Raw genomic sequence first — 4965 nt, 5'->3', positions numbered from 1 at the left:
TCAACATCTAATACTTTCTGAAAGAAAACACTGTGTTTGACTGAGGCCAAATCATGACAGAGCACTGGCCCTAAAATGGCCCCAGAACATTCTGAAGATCTTCCAGATATGCATGTAGTGATGAAAAGCTAGTTTTGTCTGTGGCCATGCATCTCAGAAGGTCATTCAGAATATTGTTGAAACTTAAACACTTCAAGGTAATAATGAGTCTTACACTTCAAGAATGAATGCTGTGTGTGTGTGTGTGTGTGTGTGTGTGTGTGTGTGTGTGTGTGTGTGTGTGTGTGTGTGTGTGTGTGTGTGTGTGTGTGTGTGTGTGTGTGTGTGTGTGTGTGTGTGTGTGTGTGTGTGTGTGTGTGTACACACACAGTAGGCTACTTCTACAGCGACAGCTCTGGCAATTCAATTGTGTGTCTTTGTACCAGTGCAGTACCCTCAGAGTGACAGGCAGGCAGTGCTGGATGCCAGTCTGGATGTCTGTGTGAAGTGCAGAACGACTGTGAAGTTCAGAGTAACCAGAATACCACTGTGGTAATGCTGTGGCTGTAGGTCACGGTGGTTACAACAGAGACAGAAACCTAGCCAGCGTGGAGGGAAGACCTGGGACTCTCTCTACACACGTTGGGCTGCTCTTAGAAAATAAGGCTCTCCCTGGAACCAAACAGGGTTCTTCTACGAGGACAACCGAAGAACCCTTTTGGAACCGTTTTCTAAGAGTGTACACACCGCGGTTGTCGTTCTTGTTGACGTTCTTGTTGACGTTCTTGGAATTGGTCTGTGTGTTGGTTTGTTCATTGGTTTATGTGTTTGTTTCTTCATTTAAAAAATAACTTTAAAAGTTCCTTCAAGTGCAGTCGCAAAAAACCATCAAGCGCTATGATGAAACTGGCTCTCACCATAAACAGGAAAGGAAGACTCAGAGTTACCTTTCTTTGCTGCAGAGGATGGGGAGGCAGGGTAGCCTAGTGGTTAGAGCGTTGGACTAGTAACCGGAAGGTTGCAAGTTCAAATCCCCAAGGTACAAATCTGTCGTTCTGCCCCTGACTAGGCAGTTAACCCACTGTTCCTATAAGAATTTGTTCTTAACTGACTTGCCTATAGTTATTAAATTGGCTACCTGCAGCGATATGCCATCCCATCTGGCTTATCAGTGGGATTTGTTCTTCAACAGGACAATGACCCAACACACCTCCAGGCTGTGTGAGGGCTATTTGACCAAGAATGAGAGTGATGGAGTGCTGCATCAGATGACCTGGCCTCCACAATCACCTGACCTCAACCCAAATTGAGATGGTTTGAATTGAGTTTGGACCGCTGAGTGAAGGAAAAGGAGCCCTATGTGGAAACACCTTCAAGACTTGAAAATGCATTCCAGGTGAAGCTGGTTGAGAGAATGTGCAAAGCTGTCATCAAAGGGATTGAAGAATCTCAAATATAAAACGTGAAGAAAAACCCTTGAATGAGGTGGTGCTTTGGCTGCTTTGACTCTAGTTACATGCAGAGCAAACGCCCCAATAACATTGATGGACCTATCGGTTCCTTCCAGCTTTACACCAATGTTCAAGAGAGTGAGAGAAGAGAGAGAAAGAGAGGGCAGAGAGAAGGCAGAGAGAGAGAGAGAGAAAGAAAGAATGCAGAGGGCAGAGAGAGAGAGGAGGGAGAAGGCAGAGAGAGAGATACCACAAATTCAAATTGGCTATACTCAAACTCTTCAACTCTCACTGCAGGTATTTTCCCCGATATTTGGAACCAATCTATAAAAATGGAGACAAATTTGGAGGAATTTGCGTTAACAGCAACTTGGGGAAAATTCTCTGCAGTATTATAAATAGCAGACTACATCATTTCCTTGACGAACACAACGTCCTGAGCAGAAGCCACATTGGATTTCTAAAAAATGATCGTACAACAGACCACATTTATACCCTCCACACCCTAATTGATAAACAAGTAAACCAAAACAAAGGCAAAATCTACTCGTTTTTTGTAGATTTCAAGAAAGCAATTGATTAAATTTGGCACAAAGGTCTTTTTTATAAACTAATAGAAAGTGGTATTGGAGGGAAAACATGTGATTTTATTAAATCAATGTACACTAAAAATAAATGTGCGGTTAAAATTGGCATCAAGCAAACAGACTTCTTCTCTCAGGGACGGGGAGTGAAACAGGGCTGGCCAATAAGTCCAACACTATTTAACATCTACACTAATTAATTAACAACAAGCCAACAGACTTCTTCTCTCAGGGACGGGGAGTGAAACAGGGCTGCCCAATAAGTCCAACACTATTTAACATCTACACTAATTAATTAACAACAAGCCAACACACTTCTTCTCTCAGGGACGGGGAGTGAAACAGGGCTGGCCAATAAGTCCAACACTATTTAACATCTACACTAATTAATTAACAACAAGCCAACACACTTCTTCTCTCAGGGACGGGGAGTGAAACAGGGCTGCCCAATAAGTCCAACACTATTTAACATCTACACTAATTAATTAACAACAAGCCAACAGACTTCTTCTCTCAGGGACGGGGAGTGAAACAGGGCTGCCCAATAAGTCCAACACTATTTAACATCTACACTAATTAATTAACAACAAGCCAACAAACTTCTTCTCTCAGGGACAGGGAGTGAAACAGGGCTGCCCAATAAGTCCAACACTATTTAACATCTACATTAATGAATTGGCAAAAACATTAGAAGAATCGGCAGCACCTGGTATCACCGTACACAACACTGAAATCAAGTGTTTGCTGTACGCAGATGACCTGGTGCTGCTGTCTCCCACTAAAGAGGGGTTACAGCAGCACCTAGATCATCTTCACAGGTTCTGTCAGACCTGGGTTCTGACCGTTAACCACAGGTTCTGTCAGACCTGGGCTCTGACTGTTAACCACAGGTTCTGTCAGACCTGGGCTCTGACTGTTAACCACAGGTTCTGTCAGACCTGGGCTCTGACCGTTAACCACAGGTTCTGTCAGACCTGGGTTCTGACCGTTAACCACAGGTTCTGTCAGACCTGGGTTCTGACCGTTAACCACAGGTTCTGTCAGACCTGGGTTCTGACCGTTAACCACAGGTTCTGTCAGACCTGGGTTCTGACTGTTAACCACAGGTTCTGTCAGACCTGGGTTCTGACCGTTAACCACAGGTTCTGTCAGACCTGGGCTCTGACCGTTAATCACAGGTTCTGTCAGACCTGGACTCTGATCGTTAACCACAGGTTCTGTCAGACCTGGGCTCTGACCGTTAACCACAGGTTCTGTCAGACCTGGACTCTGACCGTTAACCACAGGTTCTGTCAGACCTGGACTCTGACCGTTAACCACAGGTTCTGTCAGACCTGGGCTCTGACCGTTAACCACAGGTTCTGTCAGACCTGGACTCTGACCGTTAACCACAGGTTCTGTCAGACCTGGGCTCTGACCGTTAACCACAGGTTCTGTCTGGGCTCTGACCGTTAACCACAGGTTCTGTCAGACCTGGACTCTGACCGTTAACCACAGGTTCTGTCAGACCTGGGCTCTGACCGTTAACCACAGGTTCTGTCAGACCTGGACTCTGACCGTTAACCACAGGTTCTGTCAGACCTGGGTTCTGACCGTTAACCACAGGTTCTGTCAGACCTGGACTCTGATCGTTAACCACAGGTTCTGTCAGACCTGGACTCTGACCGTTAACCACAGGTTCTGTCAGACCTGGGCTCTGACCGTTAACCACGGGTTCTGTCAGACCTGGGCTCTGACCGTTAACCACAGGTTCTGTCAGACCTGGGCTCTGACCGTTAACCACAGGTTCTGTCAGACCTGGGCTCTGACCGTTAACCAGAGGTTCTGTCAGACCTGGGCTCTGACCGTTAACCACAGGTTCTGTCAGACCTGGGCTCTGACCGTTAACCACAGGTTCTGTCAGACCTGGGCTCTGACCGTTAACCACAGGTTCTGTCAGACCTGGGCTCTGACCGTTAACCACAGGTTCTGTCAGACCTGGACTCTGACCGTTAACCACAGGTTCTGTCAGACCTGGGCTCTGACCGTTAACCAGAGGTTCTGTCAGACCTGGGCTCTGACCATTAACCACAGGTTCTGTCAGACCTGGACTCTGACCGTTAACCACAGGTTCTGTCAGACCTGGGCTCTGACCGTTAACCACAGGTTCTGTCAGACCTGGGCTCTGACCGTTAACCACAGGTTCTGTCAGACCTGGGCTCTGACCGTTAACCACAGGTTCTGTCAGACCTGGACTCTGACCGTTAACCACAGGTTCTGTCTGACCTGGGCTCTGACCGTTAACCACAGGTTCTGTCTGACCTGGGTTCTGACCGTTAACCACAGGTTCTGTCTGACCTGGGCTCTGACCGTTAACCACAGGTTCTGTCTGACCTGGGTTCTGACCGTTAACCACAGGTTCTGTCAGACCTGGGCTCTGACCGTTAACCACAGGTTCTGTCAGACCTGGGTTCTGACCGTTAACCACAGGTTCTGTCAGACCTGGGCTCTGACCGTTAACCACAGGTTCTGTCAGACCTGGGTTCTGACCGTTAACCACAGGTTCTGTCAGACCTGGGCTCTGACCGTTAACCACAGGTTCTGTCAGACCTGGGCTCTGACCGTTAACCACAGGTTCTGTCTGACCTGGGTTCTGACCGTTAACCACAGGTTCTGTCAGACCTGGGCTCTGACCGTTAACCACAGGTTCTGTCTGACCTGGGTTCTGACCGTTAACCACAGGTTCTGTCAGACCTGGACTCTGACCGTTAACCACAGGTTCTGTCAGACCTGGACTCTGACCGTTAGCCACAGGTTCTGTCAGACCTGGACTCTGACCGTTAACCACAGGTTCTGTCAGACCTGGGCTCTGACCGTTAACCACAGGTTCTGTCAGACCTGGACTCTGACCGTTAACCACAGGTTCTGTCAGACCTGGGCTCTGACCGTTAACCACAGGTTCTGTCAGACCT

Source organism: Oncorhynchus clarkii, chromosome 15 (genome assembly GCF_045791955.1).
Source record: "Oncorhynchus clarkii lewisi isolate Uvic-CL-2024 chromosome 15, UVic_Ocla_1.0, whole genome shotgun sequence".
Classification (NCBI taxonomy): Eukaryota; Metazoa; Chordata; class Actinopteri; order Salmoniformes; family Salmonidae; genus Oncorhynchus; species Oncorhynchus clarkii.
Note: the sequence above shows the minus strand (reverse complement) of the source record.